At 46.5% G+C, this 21,464-nt stretch overlaps 1 protein-coding gene and 1 non-coding gene across 2 annotated transcripts in view; one reads left to right on the forward strand and one right to left on the reverse strand.

The window, feature by feature from the left end:
• The window catches only part of CDCA4 (cell division cycle associated 4), a 571,510-nt gene that overhangs the window by 468,909 nt on the left and 81,137 nt on the right, over positions 1-21,464 (forward strand). The gene's annotated exons all lie outside the window — the stretch shown is intronic.
• On the reverse strand, positions 8,077-8,149 carry TRNAI-GAU (transfer RNA isoleucine (anticodon GAU)). The gene has a single exon. It is a non-coding gene; the product is annotated as a tRNA-Ile (tRNA).

The following is a 21,464-nucleotide window of genomic DNA, read 5'->3' on the forward strand; positions in this document are numbered from 1 at the left end:
TAGTGGTTCAAGTGCTCAGCTAGGACCTGAGAGACCTGGGTTTGAATCCCTGCGCTCAGCCATGAAACTCACTTGGTCCAGTCACTGCCTCCCAGCCTAACCAACCTCACAGGGTCGTTGTGAGGCTCAAACGAGGAAGAGAACTATGTTCGCCACCTTGAGCTCCTTGGAGGAAAAAGTGGAATATACATGCCAATAATAAAAAATAAAAAAATAAGTAGGCAAGACGAATAAATGTGCGGTGGTCACAATTCATTTGCTTCACTGGTTTTTAAAAACTAAATAGCGGACATGGGATTGGGGCCACAGTGGGCAGAGTGTAATTAAAATGTGAAGGGCTGGCAGAAGCCAGTCCTCTGTTCAAAGGTGTTCTCTGTTTAAAGGGGTTTAGGCAACAGTTCTTGTATTTGCAGGCATTCCCTATTTAAAGGGCTGTGTGGTCCAAGTCCAATTCAAAGAACCAAAAGAAGGCAGATGAGGAGCATTGAATGTGTCCATCAACAGGCAGGTCACTTGCTCACAAGTCTTCCCCTGTATTGTTTGTTTGTTTGTTTAAGTTAAAGGAATCATAGAGTTGGAAGGGACCCAAGGGTCATCTAGTCCAACCCCCTGCGATGCAGGAATCTCAGCTAAAGCATCCATGGCATATGGCCATCCAACCTCTGCTTAGAAACCTCCAAGGAAGGAGAGTCCACCACCTCCCCATGGGAGACTGTTCCACTGTCAAACAGCTCTCAACAGGAGTCGTTTCTAATTGTCCACCTATGTCATATTAATTGACTTACTATGCAAATATTCTTACTTCTTCACAGGCCTCTACATATTCACTGGCTATTTTGTACAGGGTCTGACATAGAATCATAGAGTTGGAAGTGACCACAAGGGCCATCCAGTCCAACCCCCTGCCGAGCAGGAAACACCATCAAAGCATTCTTGACATATGCCTGTCAAGCCTCTGCTTAAAGACCTCCAAAGAAGGAGACTCCACCACACTCCTTGGTAGCAAATTCCACTGCCGAACAGCTCAGGAAGTTCTTCCTAATGTTTAGGTGGAATCTTCTTTCTTGTAGTTTGAATCCATTGTTCCGTTCCGCTTCTCTGGAGCAGCAGAAAACAACCTTTCTCCCTCCTCTATATGACATCCTTTTATATATTTGAATATGGCTATCCTATCACCCCTTAACCTTCTCTTCTCCAGGCTAAACATACCCAGCTCCCTAAGCCGTTCCTCATAAGGCATCATTTCCAGGCCTTTGACCATTTTCGTTGCCCTCTTCTGGACACGTTCCAGCTTGTCAGTATCCTTCTTGAACTGTGGTGCCCAGAATTGGACACAGTACTCCAGGTGAGATCTGGCCATAGCAGAATACAGTGATACTATTACTTCCCTTGATCTAGATGCTATACTCCTATTGATGTAGCTTTGCTTCTCGCAGTGAGGGAACTGCCAGAAGGCCCTCGGCGCTGGACCTCAGTGTCCGGGCAGAATGATGGGAGTGGAGATGCTCCTTCAGGTATACTGGGCCGAGGCCGTTTAGGGCTTTAAACGTCAGCACCAACACTTTGAATTTTACTGGGAACCTGAACTGGGCATATGCTGGCTGCCACAGTTAATCACATTGTTATTGTAGCCTGGTGAGTGCAATTGTGGGTTATTGGTGTGTGTTTTTTAACTGTGATGAAGGGTTCTTCTCCATCCTATCAAAGTTACTTGAATTATTCACTCCTAATTTGTTATCTGCTTGATGTTTAACTTCCCCCCATTTGCTAATTGTACATAAGCCGATTCCAACTTCAGTAGTTATATTTGTCATTCACAAGCACTCTCCAACCTGTTTTCTCCTCCTACATTCCTGCCCAGTGATCAGCTGCCAGCTGTTCCCCTGTGGCTGTTTATCATTCACCATTCCCTATTCATAGTATGCACCATGCTCTTGAGCATCAGGTAAGATAACCGGCCTTTTCTGCATAACAAATGGTTTGGAAGGCACCGGATGAACAGCATGTTCTGTTCTCCTTGGGAAAGAGGCCCTTGGTGCTTCTCAGAAAAGATGGCAATCCCCTGGAATTTTCAACCACGTGCACATTTGATTTTCCAGTGAATAGCTTAATTTGGTTAAGTTCCATGGAGAATACTAAATCCAGGTCTAAATTACAGACCCTTTCACATACTATGCTTTTAGTTGGGCACTACCTGCCCGCGGACTGTCTCGCCAGAGTGGTGCATGCTCTGGTTATCTCCCGCTTGGACTACTGCAATGCGCTCTACACGGGACTACCTTTGAAGGTGACCCGGAAACTGCAACTAATCCAGAATGTGGCAGCTAGACTGGTAGACTGGGAGTGGCCTCCGAGACCGTATAACACTGCTCCTGAAAGACCTACATTGGCTCCCAGTACATTTCTGAGCACAATTCAAAGTGGCGCCCTGCCATCAGATGTCAAGGAAATAAACAACTATCTGACTTTTAGGAAACATCTGAAGGCAGCCCCGTTTAGGGAAGTTTTTAATGTCTGGGGTTTTTTTGTGTTTTTAATATTCTGTTGGAAACTGCCCAGAGTGGCTGGGGAAGTGTGGCCAGATGGGCGGGGTATAAGTAGTAGTAGTAGTAGTAGTTTGTTCACCTAAAATTGAAAGTGGCCAACACATGTATCGTGCCAGTGGCTCCAATTTGAACCATGGCAGTTAAGCAATTTTTTTAAAAACCTCATATGCAAATTATGCTCCAGCCCTGACATTATATGGAGGGTAAAGGGGGGGGGACCGCACAGCAAGAAAAGGAATAGCTGCCATTATCAGCTTTGTTGTTGCAACCTTGTTTGTCAATGTGTTTTTGTGGTTCCATTGTACTCTGCAGTGTTTATAAGCATGTCGACACACTTCCCAAAATCTCAAGCGGGCCTTAGAAAAGGCAGGCCACTTTTTTCCCCTCCCCAAAGCCCTGTCGCTGTGGCTCACCCTTTAATGAGCAGCTTATGACGATTTTGATTTGGCCCAAACCCTCCTTTGCTTCCTAATTACCAGTTGGTTTAAATGTCACCCGTGGATTTGGGGTTGTGCCGCTGTCAGGTTTTTTTTGTTTTGGAAGTTTCAAGTTAAATAGTCCTCCAGAGCTTTTGATCGGGGATGGATTTGGAAGGTCCCTGAAAAGCTCGGAGAGAGATCGCTCCCCACCCCACAGCTCTTTTCTCTTCTTAAAGCCAGCCCCATTAAACTCTCTCCTTACACACCGGTGGGTATGCAGCATTCAATACGGCGCACCGCCAAAGGCAGCTCGTTGATGGTGTAATTGGTGCCGTGCTACACGAATCTGACAGCCTGTTTCGAAAGCATCCCCCTAGGTGCTTAGCTCACGGGGTGAATTGATACAGGCACCTATCAAGACTGAAAAGAACCTGAATGGGAGGAGGAGAATCTGTTCCCAGAGCTTCCGTGCAGGACCTTTGTTGCTATGGAAATTACTCCATCTGCCTTGAAGTGTTTTGTGAAAGGCTGACACTAAGCCATTGTGAAAAAAACTTAAAAACAAAAAGTGATGTTGAGATATTTCCTTAACCTGTAAACCGGAAGTATGTAAATGTAACGCTTTCTCTGTTGTCAACAGATGCCTCAGAAGAGTGTCGCCAGATCTTTGCTGGACTGCAACTCCCATTATTCCTGACTGTTGGCTAAAATGGCAGGAGATGATGGGAGTTGTAGTCCAACAATAAGGTTGAAAAACCCTACCTTGGAGCAGGGGAGTGTGCTATATGGGGCTTGGAATCACAAAAGACTGGGGCGAAATTCGTGGGTTATCTGAAATGTTATTGTGCACATATAAGTTCATTAGCAGGATGGACTTAAACCAAACAGATAAAATTAATGTTAAAAACTAACTAGGGAGTAATTATTAACTGGAGTGATGAAGGAGATGTAGTGCTATAATTTTAAAAAAAGAAACCACAAAAGGAGTGAGGGGAAGTCAAAACATATATTTTTGTGAGAAATGTTGCATTGTATTCAAAATATCACAGGAAAATTATATATAAAAATCATAGAGTTGAAAGGGACCACAAGAGTCATCTATTTCAACCCCCTGTAATGCAGGAATCTTTTGCCCAACATAGGGCTCAAACCCACAACCCTGAGAGTAAGAGGCTCATGCTTTACTAACTGAGCTATCCCAGGTCTCTGTGTGCATTTGATCAGTCTCTGTGCATTTGACTGGCAGTAGTTTTCCAAGGTCTGTGACAGAGGTCTCTTTCCTAGCCTTGAACTAGAGATGCCCAAAACTGGGACCTTGTACAGTACAGGAAAGCATAACCTTTGGGGGTTGGGGGTGCTGCCACACCCACCCACACCCAGAATGCCCTAGATGTCATGCTATGCAGCATCTGGTGGAAAGGGGGAAGCTACCAGTAAAGTAAGAACAGTTTGGCCTGTTTCCATTTGGCATCAATTTTGCACGTGCTTTATGAAGTTGGGCGTAGGTCAGCAATGAAAAACAATAAACCAGGCACCCCCAAACTTCAGCCCTCCAGATGTTTTGGACTACAATTCCCATCTTCCCCAACCACTGGTCCTGTTAGCTAGGGATCATGGGAGTTGTAGGCCAAAACATCTGGAGGACCGCAGTTTGGGGATGCCTGCAATAAACCATCTGAGGCCAATCTTTATTCAAGGGCACAAACCATAGCTCAGGCCTAGGGGTCTCAGCAATTCCTAGGAGGTCTTGCCCCAATGACGCAGTTGTGAGGACTCAAGGTCCCACCCCCCCTTCCCACTCTACAGTTCCTTTTCTCCAGGGTTCACACACACACACACACACACACACACACACAGTCTCAAAACTGTGTCTGCACACATCTAATATCTGTTCTGATCTTTTCATTTCTCTCTGTGTTCTCGGAGACCAGGGGGGAGGGGAACTGGTCACAGCAGGAGGGCGGGACTCCCTGGATTCTTCAACAGCCTCTTGATTCCCCCCCTCCAGCCTCTGCTTCAGCTACAGAGTCTGAACTGCTGTCTGCCACAGACTCTTCCTGCTCACTAAACCTTGTTGCCCCTACAGCTTCCAACACCTCTTCCTCTTCCCAGTCTACCCCTTCTTCTCCCTCTGACCACTTGTCATCGTCCCACCACCATTCCCCAGCCCTGAGCCTTCCTCCCGTGGGGGATCCTTCGGGGGTTCCCTAGCTGGTGCCCCACCACCACCACCACCACTCCTCTGCATCCAGCCAGTCCATGACAACATCTCAACATGTAGCATTGGGTGGGAAACACCAGAGCTTCGTTCTTAACTCACCCACAGATGTCTTGGGTGGCCTTTGGCTAAGCCCCATCACTTAAGCTGCGCCCTTAATCTCTGAGCTCTGCAACAATAAAACCTCGTAGGGCTGTTAGGAGAATGACTAAGATAAGGACTGCAAATCATTTTTGCTCTCCAAAAGACAAACGGAATAGCTTTTTTATCTTGTTGACACCCCTGTCATCAGGCAAGGCTTTTCCAGAGGGGGAAATAATAACTAGAGATTTCCAGGGATCATTTACTCCATCAATGCAGATTGGTTTCTGGGAATCAACCATTATTTTTGGAGAGGGCAAAAGTGTTCCATGGTTAAAAGAAATAATAGAAAACACACCCTCAGGTGCTGTTTTTTAAGCTTCTTCAACTAACTAGACTTGCCCTGCTCTGAAAGAGGAAGAACACTACCCTGTTATTGCCAAGTGCTCAAACTGAAACTCCCGAGGATTGATGGCTTTGATTAATTCAGAGGGATCAACTCTGTACAAGAAAGGAGGAGTGGAGAAGCATCTCTGAATGTTATAATCTGTAACTCACGCTTGCTGTTTCTCTAACATGTGCTTTGTCAGGTATGGGGAAGACCTCCTTTTGGGTGCCAAAAGGATTACTGATACGACTAACATTAAAAAAGAAAGAAGAGGGCTTGAAGCAGACAACCATCAGGGTAGAAATCACATTTCAGCCGTGCATCCACCAGAATTTTCAGTGAGTTTGAGCTTCCTGCAAACTGCTGCCTCTTTTGATTGCTGGAATCAGAAGTGTAAAGAGACATAGATTTCCATTCCATCCTGCATTTGTCACAATCAGCTCTGTTTCTGTTCTGCTGCAGTTCGGCTTCTGCTAAAACCTACATCAGTCGTCTTGTTGTCTGCTGTGGCCAAAACAAACACAATTAATTGCACAGTTAAATGCATAATCAATTTCAATATGCTGAAAGTAATGCATATGTGTAATGTTTGAAAACTAAAAGAAAAAACAATGATAATGAATACTGCCTGACTAAAAGAAGGCAGGAACGATTCCTGCCAAATCTCTCGTGGCAGGGAGTTCCACGGGGCAGGTTCTACCACACCAAAGGCTTGGTCCCTAGTAAGGGCTAGCTGACTCTCAGGAGCATGAGAAACCACCAGAAGTGACTCCAACTCCAGGTAATGAGCAACATTCATTGCAACGCTCTCTTTCCCCTGCTTTTTTCACTCATCCTTTGCCAATTGCCTTCCTTGTCTTTCCAGGGCCCTGATTTGCCTTTCCCAACCTCGCCTGCTTTGCTCCTCATACAAACCCATGCTACATAATCTTTTTGGAAGTTCAACAACAGAGATCATCCCATGTGTAACATAAGGGTTAATTCTGTTATCCGCAGTCCAGTTAACCAAAGGTTGGAGGTGTTGCTTAGCAGCCAAACAGTAGCATGATCCTCACTGAGGTGGAATGCGCTCTGATTAGCTATACAGTTCTGAGGGAGTTTTCCCTCTGTATGTGCTGATTGAATGTCTCCCTGATATGTACAAGACCTGACCTAAGAAAGACAAAAACCTCTCTGTCCCTTTCTTGTTAGATTATGGGCTGTTTGTGTTCAGTTTTGCTCAGTAAAGTGCCATCCGGACTTTTCTTACATTATGCTTGCAATAATTAAATGAATTTGCTGGCAACCTCGTACTGAGGTTAACGTAGTTGGAATTCCCTTGTTCATTTGGACAAAGGAGCAACTCCCCTGACTTTCAGTTTGTTCTACTTGGCTAAACCTATTTTATGGAAGGAAAAATCCCATATTTGTTTTTTAATGTACTGGCCCATTACATAACAGAAACGGAATTAAGGTGGAGTCGTTCCCCATTCCATTCTGGTTCCCCTCTCTAGGCAAGTATGAGCAGAGGCTGGAAGACTTAAGGAGATGGTCCAATTAGCACTTGGCTAACAAAACAAGCTCCCTTGAAACATTTCACAATAGTTTACGTAATAATTGCTACTAACATCCATGTGGGACACGCAGCTCCCGCTTGTAGCTACTACCTCAAGTCCTCTATGAACAAACTTTCCATTCTTAAGCAAATATAGCTCAAAGCTACAACTTCCCATTCCTGCTTGCGGAAATTTCAGATCCAGAAAATGCAATGGATGTTGATGAGCCATTGTGAATAATGGGTCCCAGGTTCAATGATGGACAGTTTTGTATCCTTTATTCATCCATATATTTGTGAAGATTCCTGGATGCTTTCTGGGAAAGGTCCAGGAAGTCTTTTTTAGTGTTTGACATTTTATTATGTTTTTATGTGTTGGAAGTTGCACAGAGTGGCTGGGGCAAACCAACCAGATGGGTGGGAAATAAATAACAAAAGTGTTGTTGTTGTTGTTGTTGTTGTTGTTGTTGAAGCCAGGCGAAAAAAATTTAAAAAAATTAAAATTGCATCTGATTTTAAAATAAAAATAGAAAACATTCACAGAACAAGCAAAAACAGCAACAGCAAATGCAATGGTCTTCGCTTCTTTCTAGAATGCAATAAAAAAAGAAGCTGAATGAACAGCCTGTAAAAGTTGAGATGGATGGATCACTCTATTAATCTATGTTTTTTTATTTTAAAAATGCATAGAAATCCTTATTTAAATTTGTGTTCTATCCCACAATAAATATCTCAGTAAGTAAGCCCTCTGTATGAAACAATATTAATAAAACACACTCTGTTTATATTAAGTTAGGAGCTAGTCCTTTGCTGATAGAATCATACAATTGTAGAGTTGGAAGGGACCCTGAGGATCATCTAGTCCAACCCCCTGCAATGCAGGAATATGCAGTTGCCCCATGCAGGGATCGAACCTGCAACCTTGGCGTTATCAGCACCAGGCTCTAACCAACTGAGCTATGCAGGGAATGACGTTCTTTGTCAGACACACGGGGAAATCCCACTCCCCCCGCCCCAACTTCCAATGGCCGCACTGGGCCGCAATTGCCGCTGCCAGTGAGAACGGCAAGCAAGCTTTTTATTAACTGTTCTCCAGCATCACCATGTCATTGCCGCCTGGAGGGGCACACCAGCACTATTGTGCAACAAAAGCAAGACCAACACACACCCCGGAACATTTGTGGAGTGAAAATATACAGGATTTCTGTGGGAAGTGACAGGAGAAGCCCTGATTGGAAGCAGTACGACTGCCCTGAAACCTTTGCAGGTGGCAACAATATGGAAAGCCAGATCATTTAATAACACCAATGCTTTTTTTCTGGGTGGGACGCAGGGGTACACGACATACCCCTAAACATTTTGTGAATCTATGTTTGGCCTCATTAAGGGGCAGTATTTCAATATGAGTAGGAAAATGAGAGTACCCCTAAACACTTTTTAAGGGAAAAAAGCACTGAATAACACTATTCCCAGCCCCCAGCCCCAACATTTCTCCAGTGGAAATAAGGACGTCCTATTCCATACACTCCAACATTTCTCCAATGAAAATAGGGACGGCCTAAGGAAAAGCAGGAGATTCTGTTAAACACAGGTCCTTGGGCCAATAAATTCTGGGATCAAATCAGAAACGGAGGCAGTTTCTGTAAATCTGGGTCTGTCCCTGGGAAATAGGGACTCTTGGAGGGTCTGCTATCATGAGCTAAAATCACCTTGAACACACAATGAAAAGGGCATCTGGAGGGGCCCTTAGTGAGGTTAACAAGTGTGGCTTCCCCCAAAGAATTCTGGGAGCTCTACTTAGTGAATGGTGTTGGGAGTTGCTAGGAGAGCTTTATTCCCCTCACAGAACTACGGTTCCCATTTGGGGGAAGCCAGGCCTGTTTAAAGTGGTGTTGTAGTACTTCAAATGTATGGCATGGATGTGGCCTAATGTGCCAATGCAGTGGGTTCTTGCCAGTGGGCTGTGGCCCTTAGCAGATGCCCAACTCCGCAACAGCAGACTTAAGCAGTATACCTGAAGGAGCATCTCCACCCCCATCATTCAGCCCGGACACTGAGGTCCAGCGCCTTCTGGCAGTTCCCTCACTGCGGGAAACGAAGTTACAAGGAACCAGGCAGAGGGCCTTCTCAGTAGTGGCGCCCGCCCTGTGGAACGCCCTCCCAACAGATGTCAAGGAAATAAACAACTACCTGACTTTTAGAAGACATCTGAAGGCAGCACTGTTTAGGGAAGTTTTTGATGTTTGATGTTTAATATTCTGTTGGGAGCCGTCCAGAGTGTCTGGGGAAACCCAGCCAGATGGGCGGGGTATAAATAAATAAGTGATGGTGATGATATGATTCTGGATCTCGGACCCTCCTGACATAGTTGCCAAGTCTCCCGTTTCTCGCGGGAAACCCCCGTATTTTAAACCGTTTCCCGCTGGCAGCCCGGATTGGAAAAAATCCCGTAAATCCCCTGGATTTCCTACCTGCCAGGGAGGCTCCATTTTGGGTTCTGGCGCCGCCCGATTTCCGGTGCCCATACATGGGTCCGGACATGCGTAGAAACGACTTCTGGTGCCGTTCCACCCATGCCTGGGCATCAAAAATCGGGCAGAGCGGCACCGGAAGTTGCTTCTGCACATGTCCAGACATGCGTAGAAGCGACTTCCGGTGCCGCGCCGCTGCTGATCCCGCATTTTTCAGCGGGAGACTGGGCAGCTATGCCTCCTGAAGCAAAAGCAATTAAAGAGGGCCAATCGGGTATATTCTGCAAAATATCCCTAGATAAGAGTTAAGCGTTCTGAGGCACTGCAATCATGATGGATCTTAGACAAAGGGGCACAGTGCAAGAAACGAAGGGGAGGAAATCCTTGTTTCTTTTGCTGTAAGCAACACCATTTCCATGCCCTTTGTACCCTGCATCTCAACGCGAAACAATACAGCGGAGTTAAGCAGTTTTGCCTCCATCCACCGAACATGTCACGCAGCTAAAGGGACAGCTTGGTTTTCCCCTACATCAGCAAGGAAGCGATTTATTTGCTGTAGGTACATCCGCCTTGGGCTCTCCCACCCTAACCCAGACACTCCCCGGTGCTCTTTTGTTTATGCAAAACGAGAGCTGGGGACATGACGGGTCAAAATCAACTTTGAGAGTCGGAAATCTGTGTTTGCAAATATCTGCCGCTGCAAGTTCCAGGGAGGGAGTGCTCCTCTAACATTGCTTCTAAGAGCTTTTCTCTATAGAAATTGAAGATTTTTGCCTACAGAGGGTGTGTGGGGAAAGCTGTTTACAAATGTACAAATCAAAACTGCTGCCCTGCCCGCATTTTGCCCCAGGCCCCACCCACCAATGGCCTCCGCCGTTCCAGAGCCTTGCCCACAAACAGATGTGGAAAGATGGAGAACTGAACTTGGCATTGGAGACGCAAGAAACTCAGATAAAGCAAAACTGACAAGTTCACTCATGCCTGCGTTGTTTCTGAGGGTCACCCAATTCTCTGGGAAACATTCAGGGCCGGCTCTAAGGCAAGCCCACGTGGCGCAGGGCCACCAGGGGGGGTGCCGCTCGGCTGCGCCCGCCCGCCGCAGTGAGAAATGGGGCGGGTTGGGGGGCGCCGGAGCGATCATCGCACCAGGGCACCAGGGCGCCCGACATGCTTAAGACGGCCCTGCTGGAAACGTTTTCAGGAGTTGCAGTTGCGAGTGGGAGTGGGCAAATATAACCTCCCCGCTCCTTCCTTTAGTTAGTGAAACCTTCCACAACCTTCTCCTGCATAAAGAAGGGGCACCATAGGAAACAACCCATCCGTCTTTTGCATGCCATGTCAATATGTGAGGCAGCAACATTAGGGCTGCATTGGAGGAGGGAGAAAGATTGTTTTCTGCTGCTCCAGAGAAGCAGACACGGAGCAATGGATTCAAACTTCAAGAAAGAAGATTCCACCTAAACATTAGGAAGAACTTCCTGACAGTAAGAGCTGTTCGGCAGTGGAATTTGCTGCCAAGGAGTGTGGTGGAGTCTCCTTCTTTGGAGGTCTTTAAGCAGAGCCTTGACAGCCATATGTCAAGAATGCTTTGATGGTGTTTCCTGCTTGGCAGGGGGTTGGACCAGATCGCCCTTGTGGTCTCTTCCAACTCTATGATTCTATGATTCTAGGGCAGGAAGTGACATCATATTCCTCTGAAGCCTATGTGAGATGGAGGTCTTTTTCTGAATGATTCACCTACTGAACATTCATCCTCATTTGTCCGAAGGGAGGTTAGACGATGCTGCTGTTGTGCATCCATTCTGATTTGTTTGCGGGGAGGTTAGATTTGTTAGCTGATTTGTTTGTGGGGAGGTTCAAACAAATGTTATCCCATGCATTTTCCTTCATGCAAAATGCCCATTCAGGGGAAAGGAAGAAGCTCTGTTGCTCAAGGGCACCAAATTAACGAGAGCTCAGTTGGTAGAGCATGAGAATCTTAATTTCAGGGTCATGGGTTCAAGCCTTATGTTGGGCCAAAGATTCCTACATTGCAGAAGATTGGACTAGATGACCCATGCGGTCCCTTTCAACTCTGCAATTCTTAAAAAGGTACCTACTAAAGAGGATTGGCAATTAAAAATGATTTCATATTATAATCTGGCAACAAAAGAAGCAGAAATCAAAGGGATAAAGGAAGGAAAAACAATAAAGATTGGGGAAAATTCAAAGAGTTTTATGAATTTTCGGTTTATGAACACAATTGGTTCCGGAAGTCTGTTCATAAACGGAAGCGTTCATAAACTGAAGTGAACTTTCCCATTGAAAGTAATGGAAAGTGGATTAATCCGTTCCAGACGGTCCGCGGAGTACTTAAACTGAAGCGTTCATAAACTGAAGCGAACTTTCCCATTGAAAATAATGGAAAGTGGATTAATCCGTTCCAGACGGGTCCGCGGAGTACTCAACCTGAAGCGTACTTAACCCGAAGCATGGGTGTAATTGGTTCCGGAAGTCTGTTCATAAACTGAAGCGTTCATAAACTGAAGCGAACTTTCCCATTGAAAGTAATGGAAAGTGAATTAATCCGTTCCAGACGGGTCTGCGGCGTTCGTAAACCGAAAATTCGTAAACCGAGGTGTTCATAAACCGAGGTTCCACTGTATAGCAAATTTCATGGAGAATGCCGACCTCTCAAAAGGTTTATGAAGGCCCATAATAATAAATAACAAAATGCATAGTCAGAAATTAGGTATACATATGGGTAAAAGAAAAGAAAAAAGGCGCAACATGAGATTAGCTGGAAGCACTAAAGGGTGGGTGGAGGGTGGGGTGTTGGAGGGGAGCTTATAAGTTTGTATCTTAGTTAATTTGTGTTAACTTTTGAATGTTTTGTTTTAATGCTTTATTGATTTATTGATTTATTGATTATTTTGAATTACTGTATAGCAATTTTTTCTGATTTCTGATTTATAATTTTTGTAAACTTTTGTGAAATATTAATTTAAATATATATATATATATATTTTAAAAACAACAACAACAACAACAACTCTACAATTCTATGAATTTTACAACCTGGCACGTGGGTGAATCCCACTGGAAAATAACAACGGCCAGGAAGCGCCCTGAGCTTCCAGGAGCCAATACAGGGCTGGCTACCATCTTAGCTCATTAACATGACATTTGAGCTTCAGCCAATGCCGCTAAATAGGGGATTGGTTCAGAAAACTGCTTAGGGGTTTTGATGATTACGTGGTGTATGCAGGATAAGGCCAATGGCCCATCTAGCCCTGCACCCTCTTCTCACAGGGACCACCCATATGCCTGTGGGGAACCTGCAAGCGGAACCAGGGCATGAGAGCTCCCTCCTCTCCCGTGTGGTTTCCAGCAACTGGTATTCAGAACCATTGCTGGCTCTCCAACTGTGGAGGCAGAGTTCAGAGGCAGTATATCACTGCATACCGTAGCAGTTGGAGATGGGGGCAATAGTAAGGAAGAGGGTTGTTGCCCTCATGCCCTGCTAGTAAGTTCCCAGAGGTATCTCATGGGTCGCTGTGCAAAGCAAGGGTGCTGGACTAGATGGGTCTTTTGGTCGCTTCCAGCAAAGCTCCTTTGATGCTCTTTGATGATCCGGTCACCTTGCCTCAAAAAGGATTGGAAAAGGTTCAGAAAAAGGCAAACCAAATGGTCAAGGGGATGGAGTGTGACACCCCCAATGAGGAAAGGTTGCAGCATTTGGGGACTTTGTGGCACTCTGCGTGGGGCTACTTTGAAGGTGACATGGAAACTACAGCTGTCCATGGAGGCGCAGGTCAATTCTGTGTCCAGGGCAGCTGTTTATCAGCTCCATCTGGTATGCAGGCTGAGACCCTACCTGCCCGCGGACTGTCTCACCAGTGGTGCATGCTCTAGTTATCTCTCGCTTGGACTACTGCAATGCGCTCTATGAGGGGCTACCTTTGAAGGTGACCCGGAAACTACAACTAATCCAGAATGCAGCAGCTAGACTGGTGACTGGGAGCGGCCGCCAAGACGACATTACACCAATCTTGAAAGACCTACCTCCCAGTACGTTTCCAAGCACAATTCAAAGTGTTGGTGCTGACCTTTAAGGCCCCAAACAGCCTTGGCCCAGTAGACCTGAAGGAGCGTCTCCACCCCCATCGTTCTCTTTGACCTCTAGTGGGAGGGCATTCCACAGGGTGGGTGCCACTACCGAGAAGGCCCTCTGCCTGGTTCCCTGTAACTTGGCTTCTCGTAATGAGGAAACCGCCAGAAGGCCCTCGGAGCTGGACCTCAGTGTCCGGGCAGAACGATGGGGGTGGAGACGCTCCTTCAGGTACACCGGACCGAGGCCGTTTAGGGCTTTAAAGGTCAACACCAACACTTTGAATTGTGCTCGGAAACGTACTGGGAGCCAATGTAGGTCTTTTAGGACCGGTGTTATGTGATCTCGGCGGCCGCTCCCAGTCACCAGTCTAGCTACCGCATTCTGGATTAGTTGTAGTTTCCGGGTCACCTTCAAAGGTAGCCCCACGTAGAGCGCATTGCAGTAGTCCAAGCGAGAGATAACTAGAGCATGCACCACTCTGGAGAGACAGTCACTGGGCAGGTAGGGACTCAGCCTGCATACCAGATGGAGCTGATAAACAGCTGCCCTGGACACGGAGTTGACCTGTGCCTCCATGGACAGCTGTGAGTCTAAAATGACTCCCAGGCTGCGCACCTGGTCTTTCAGGGGCACAGTTACCCCATTCAGGACCAGGGAGTCCTCCACACCCGCCCGCCTCCTGTCCCCCACAAACAGTACTTCTGTCTTGTCAGGATTCAATCTCAATCTGTTAGCCGCCATCCATCCTCCAACCGCCTCCAAGCACTCACACAGGACCTTCACCGCCTTCACTGGTTCGGATTTAAAAGAGAGGTAGAGCTGGGTATCATCAGCATACTGATGGACACCCAGCCCAAACCCCCTGATGATCTCTCCCAGCGGCTGCATATAGATGTTAAAAAGCATGGGGGAGAGGACAGAACCCTGAGGCACCCCACAAGTGAGAGCCCAGGGGTCTGAACACTCATCCCCCACCACCACTTTCTGAACACGGCCCAGGAGGAAGGAGCGGAACCACTGCATAACAATGCCCCCAGCTCCCAAGCCCTCTAGACGGTCCAGAAGGATGTTATGGTCGATGGTGTCAAAAGCCGCTGAGAGATCCAGCAGAACAAGGAAACAGCTCTTACCTTTGTCCCTAGCCCGCCGGAGATCATCGACCAGTGCGACCAAGGCAGTTTCAGTCCCATGATGAGGCCTGAATCCTGACTGGAAGGGATCCAAATGGTCCGCTTCTTCCAGGCGTGCCTGGAGTTGTTCCGCAACCACTCGCTCAATCACCTTGCCCAAGAGTGGAAGATTTGAGACTGGGCGATAGTTGGCCATATTGGCCGGATCTAAAGATGGTTTTTTAAGAAGCGGTTTAATAACCGCCTCTTTCAGCGGGTCTGGGAAGGCTATATAACCTTTAGAAGACATCTGAACACAAACCTGTATAGGAAAGCTTTTTAATGTTTAATGTTTTATTGTGTTTTTCATATATGCTGGAAGCCGCCCAGAGTGGCTGGGGCAACCCAGTCAGATGTACAAATAATGTTGTTGTTGTTGTTGTTGTTGTTGTTGTTGTTGTAGCACTCCTTCAAATAGTGCATAGTTGAACCATGGCACTCACTCCCACCAACTTGGAGAGCTTTAAAAGAGGCATACCTGCCAAGTTGCTGTCAGAGAAATAAGGGACCGGGCCGGAAATAGCAGACCGGAAGTAGTGCTGCTGCCATTTTGGAACTGGGCAGAGCATGCTCAGAAGTGACTTTTGATGCTGCTTTGCCCAGTTCCAAAATGGCCACCGCGCCAGAAGTTGCACTGCAGCCATTTTGGAACTGGGCAGAGCAGCATCAAAAGTCGCTTCTGAGCATGCTCTGCCCAGTTCCAAAATGGCCGCCGTGCCAGAATAAACCGAGAAAAAACAAAAAAATCCGTTTTTTCAGCTAGGAACAGCTGGAAAAACGGGGATTTCCCAGGGGAAACGGGAGACTTGGCAGCTATGAAAAGAGGGTTGGACAAAATGTATGGAGATAAAGGCTACCAATGGCCAGCAGCCATGATGGCTGTGCTCAGCCTCCACATTCAGAGGCAGCAATGCTTCTCAATACCAGTTGCTGGAAACCACAGGAGGGGAGAGGGCTCTTGTGCTTGGATCCTGCTTGTGAGTTTCCCACAGGCATCTGGTGACCAGCTGTTGAGAACAGGATGCTGGACTAAATGGGCCTTTGGCCTGATCCAGCAAGCTCTTCCTATGTTCTAAAAAAACGTTAAAGTGGAACATTAAAGCCTCGAGTGCAGTATTGTGTGTTGGTGTATCTGTGCCTGGCACAAAACCCAAAGAGCTTTTTTCTTGGTGGTAAAGATATGGTGATAACTAAACTATCTGCTTTGCTGTTTGTTCCCACCCCTGCTCCCGAACCCTGCCTCATAAGCTAGGGTGCCTCAGCCTTCCTTAACATGGTTCGTTATATTTCTGAACCGTGATGTCTCCTCTATATCTGGGAATGTTTTCCCAGGCCGAAAAGGGTGTGGGTGGGTGTGTAAAGACTGGTAAACAAAACAAAAGTGGTTATTGCAACCAGCAAACAACCCAAAGCTCCGTACGGATCGCCCAGTAAATATAAACTGAGGAGAAATTTCTTGTTATAAATTCTTGTTATAAAATTCCTGTTCCTTGCACTATGCTGCCACCTACAGGCCAGTGGCTCGGTGCTGCGAAAAGGTACTGAAAATTCATAAACCCTGTTCTATTTAAATGATCAGGTGTCTTGTCAGGCCAAGGATGGGGAGGAAAAAAGCTAAGAGTAAATGTACTTTGTCAGCTTCTCACTTACTGCTGTACAATAGCCCGTCCCTCACCCCAACCCTCAGTTATTGAAAATGCAAAAAACCAGGCTTTACGTGCACAACATCACTTTTAAACAAGAAATGGTTCTTGAAGAGTATGCATATTGCCCAGAGAATGTACAAAATGCAGTCTAGGTTTGTATGTTCCCCAGAGCCTATTATACGGTTGCCATATTTTGAAGAGTAAAAAAGAGGACGCCATGACGACTCTCATTTGAAATACCCCTACTCTATGTAGGCTACAGAAGCTGTGATATATTGCTGAGGGGGCGGGGGGCAGGAGAAAAAAAAGAGGAAAGCAAGTCTTCAGCGACCAATTATGTCTATGTCTCATCCAGAAAGTATAGCCAGAAACATTTTGGCAATTTTTTAAAAAATACACCCGGACAGAAATCTTACCCCTGAAAAAGAGGACGTGTCCTGGAAAAAGAGGACACATGGCAACCCAAAGCATGCAAAGGCCAGTCAATAGATGCACGCTTCCCAAGCCCTGTTTGGGATTATGGATGTGCAGAAATGTGCAGAGCCCCCTTTTCATGGAAGGATTAAGTGCACATCCTCCAATAAGGCACATTAACTGCCCAACTTACATTCCCGCCCCCTCTCTAATACACCACCAAAGAGGGACAACTGATTTGGCTGGGAGGCATTTTCCTGTACTTTCTTCCCTTCTCCATAATGTCCCCCGCCCCCAGGTTGTTACCCTGGAAACTAGCTAGGCTACCACCAGTGAGAGACCATCAAAGATGTTATCATTCCAAGTGCAAGGGATACGCCATTCATACCCCTAGCATTTTGGCTCAGTCACAAATATGTGGTCCTGAGGCTGAAGGCATCCAATCTCTCTAAGTAAAGAATCTCTTCTATTCCTGTGGAATAACTGCTTGGGCTGCTTGGGAACTGGACTTGGGGCTTCTGCAAGACATTCACACAAGGTATGTCCTCACCAATGCTCTCAAATGAGGACTAATCTTCACCAACAGGCGATTCCATGGTAAAACTGTTATAGGTGTAAGGGGCATTTGTGGCAGATTTGAATGTTTGCCAGCATGGTGTAGTGGTTAAGAGCGGTAGTCTCGTAATCTGGTGAACCGGGTTCGCGTCTCCGCTCCTCCACATGCAACTGCTGGGTGACCTTGGGCTAGTCACACTTCTTTGAAGTCTCTCAGCCCCACTCACCTCACAGAGTGTTTGTTGTGGGGGAGGAAGGGAAAGGAGAATGTTAGCCGCTTTGAGACTTCTTCAGGTAGTGATAAAGCGGAGTATCAAATCCAAACTACTACTACTACTACTACTACTACTACTACTCTTCTTCTCCCCCCCCCAATCAAAAAATTAAAAAATAAAAGTATCCCTCAGGGATACTTCCACTTGCCTTCATGTTTTCATTTTTGTTTCTTTGAGATCTCACTGTTGATATTGTGTCTCACTTTTCTAGGGTTGGCTACCGTTCTGTGGATTTGTAACTGGCTTACTGACCGAACCCAAAGAGTGCTCATCAATGGCTCCTGCTCATCCTGGAGAGTAGTGACTAGTGGGGTGCCACAGGATTCTGTCTTGGGCCCAGTCTTATTAAACATCTTAATCAATGACTTGGATGATGGGCTTGAGGGCATCCTGAGCAAGTTTGCAGATGACACCAAATTGGGAGGGGTGGCTAATACCCCAGAGGACAGAATCACACTTCAAAATGACCTGGGCCAAAGCAAACAAGATGTATTTTAACAGGGAGAAATGTAAAGTACTACACTTGGGGGGGGGGGAATGAAAGGCATAAATACAGGATGGGAGACACCTGGCTTGAGAGCAGTACATGTGAAAAGGATCTAGGAGTCTTGGTAGACCACAAACTGGACATGAGTCAGCAGTGTGATGCAGCAGCTAAAAAAGCCAATGCAATTCTGGGCTGCATCAATAGGAGTATAGCATCTAGATCAAGGGAAGTAATAGTACCACTGTATTCTGCTCTGGTCAGACCTCACCTGGAGTACTGTGTCCAGTTCTGGGCACCACAGTTCAAGAAGGATACAGACAAGCTGGAACGTGTCCAGAAGAGGGCAACCAAAATGGTCAAAGGCCTGGAAACAATGCCTTATGAGGAACGGCTTAGGGAACTGGGTATGTTTAGCCTGGAGAAGAGAAGGTTAAGATGATAGCCATGTTCAAATATATAAAAGAATGTCATATAGAGGAGGGAGAAAGGTTGTTTTCTGCTGCTCCAGAGAAGCGGACACGGAGCAATGGATTCAAACTACAAGAAAGAAGATTCCACCTGAACATTAGGAAGAACTTCCTGACAGTAAGAGCTGTTCGGCAGTGGAATTTGCTACCAAGGAGTGTGGTGGAGTCTCCTTCTTTGGAGGTCTTTAAGCAGAGGTTTGACAGGCATATGTCAAGAACGCTTTAATGGTGTTTCCTGCTTGGCAGGGGGTTGGACTGGATGGCCCTTGTGGTCTCTTCCAACTCTATGATTCTATGATATGATTTAGGTTTTTTTATTCTATTTTATTTAACAGGCTAAGGACAGCAATTAATTGTACCAGGCAGCAGAGCCTCAAGAAGGATCTCTACATGAAAGTGCTGTAAGGCAGCCCAGAACGCATTAATTTATAAGGTGTTAACTTCCCCAAAATCTGATCTGTCTGGAATCCGACTTGTGCCTCTCTCCAGAAACCCTACCCTACGATGGCTCCCCTGAAGTTAAAAATAAATGCTGGATTCCAGTGCACACCACCGCCGACTGAGAGAAGAGAAAGTGGGAAACAAGCTGTGTGGACAAGCCTAAACAAGGAATAATTCATAGAGAAGCACAAATAAATGAATGATGAGCTGAAGATTTGCTTATAGCCACTGAATTTTGCTGAGTTCAGAGAAGCCAAACGGTTCTGGCTTTAGGTTTTTGGTAGACTGATCTGTCGGAAGGCAAGGACTATTTTCAGAACCCAGAGAGATTCTGACTGACAGCCCAGCAGCAATCTTGATGAGGGTGGGAGAGCCAAGGGAGAAGATGGGGGGAGTCCCCACAGGAAAATACTGGACAATATGGGTTGCTCTCTCTTCCTTCTTCTGTCCACCCCACAGCCAATTTCCTGCTTTCCACTTCCTTTTCCCAGTCATTCACAAAGTTTTGTGTCTCCACCACTAGGGATTGGGGTGGGGGAGTGGGGAATCAATCCAGTTCACATTCACAGGTGAACTTACCTAAATTGCACTTTTCAAAACAATACACAGATCGAAGCGCAGCCGTCCTGCAAAAATTCACACTTCTCTGAATTTTGCAGTGCAATTCTCCAGCAAAATCACATACATAAAAATCTATATACTAGATTAAAGCGTCCATACAAATGTATATTTTAAAATAAAAAACCAAATCAGTTTATTGCGACACATGACAGGATCTGATTTCCTTGCATTATTTTGATCGATGTCAGAAGGAGGTCCCCTGGATTAGGTGGGGATATGTAATAAAAAGAGAGCAGGAAAAGGAAGAGTGTATAAGAAAGTCTTTTTAAAAATTTCCCAATTTTCCTCATGATGACTATCAAATTATTATTTTTATAGAGAAATTCTCAATTTTGGGGAATGTCCTTGTTGCTGGTGCCCTAAGAACATGCTCAGGCTGTCTCCAGCACTGGATTAGAAACAGTATGTGTCCTAATGGGTACCTTAGCTTTTGATCAGCAGCAAAGGAGGGCAGCTTAGCACAGGCCCTTTACCACTCACTTTTGTTGCTGTTGGTCTTTAAAATGAAAGCAACTTTCCCCCCTGAGCGTAGTCCAGCTGCTTATGGACTACAACTCCCATCACCCCCAGCTAGCAAGACCAGTGGTCAGGGATGATGGGAGTTGTAGTCTGAAAGCAGCTGGAGACCCAGGTTTGGGGTACATTGTCTCCAGCTGCTTTCAGACTACAATTCCCATCATCCCTGACCACTGGTCTTGCTAGCTAGGGATGATGGGAGTTGTAGGCCAAAAACATCTGGAGGGCCAAGGTTGAGGAAGCCTAATCGACCAATGGTCTGACTCAGTATAAGGCAGTGTGAGGGACAGGGGATATCGCGAAGTCCCTCCCCTCCTGAGTTCAAGCCCATCACCGACCACAGGGGGAAGCAGAGGGAGCTCCGATTCCAGTGGGGAAGCAGGAAGTCGGGTCCGAGGCTCAGGCAAGGTAGCGGAGCCAGGGTCCCAGGTGGGACAGGAAGGGGGAAGTAAGGGGGGGAGACCCATCCCCCCAACTCCAGAATTACGCCGGAAGAGGAGGGGAAAGAGGATGGGGCTTCCAAGACTTTTGTGCTGGGGAAAGACGCGCCAAAAGTCACTTGGAGGTTCTGAAACCGACTGACCACATCACTCCGTGTAAATAGCATGACTTCAGCACTGTAAATACGCAGCACCAATAAAAGAATAAAAATGCAGAGCTGCGTAGCGTCGTTACTCTGAAGTAGTCCACTCCGGCCACTGTGACAGCAACCTCCAAGTCTTTTTTGGGCTACTTTGGAGTTGCCGGGATGAGCGTGTCAGAGGCGGAGAGATGGCGGCAGATCGCGGAGCAAGCCCAGCAAGAACTGCAGCAGCTGTCGCTGCAGGCGCAGGGGGAATTGAAGGCAGCTAAAGAAGAGACTAAGAAGGTCCAGGACGACCGGCTACAACTGGCGGAACAGGTGAGAGCACTACAGGAAAGAGAGCAGGAATTAAGGGCGGTGGCGGTAGACCTCCAAAACAAGCTGGATGCAGAGAAAAACAAGGCGGGAGGGGCACCCCAAGTCCAAGTGCTGCCAGGAAGGAGAGCCGGGACCCTAGTGAGCAAGTTCAATGGAGACCCGAAGGAATATCAGGGCTTTGAGACTGAGATGGTGTATGCTCTTGAGCTACACCACGCTGAG

Source organism: Zootoca vivipara, chromosome 1 (assembly GCF_963506605.1).
Source record: "Zootoca vivipara chromosome 1, rZooViv1.1, whole genome shotgun sequence".
Lineage (NCBI taxonomy): Eukaryota > Metazoa > Chordata > Lepidosauria > Squamata > Lacertidae > Zootoca > Zootoca vivipara.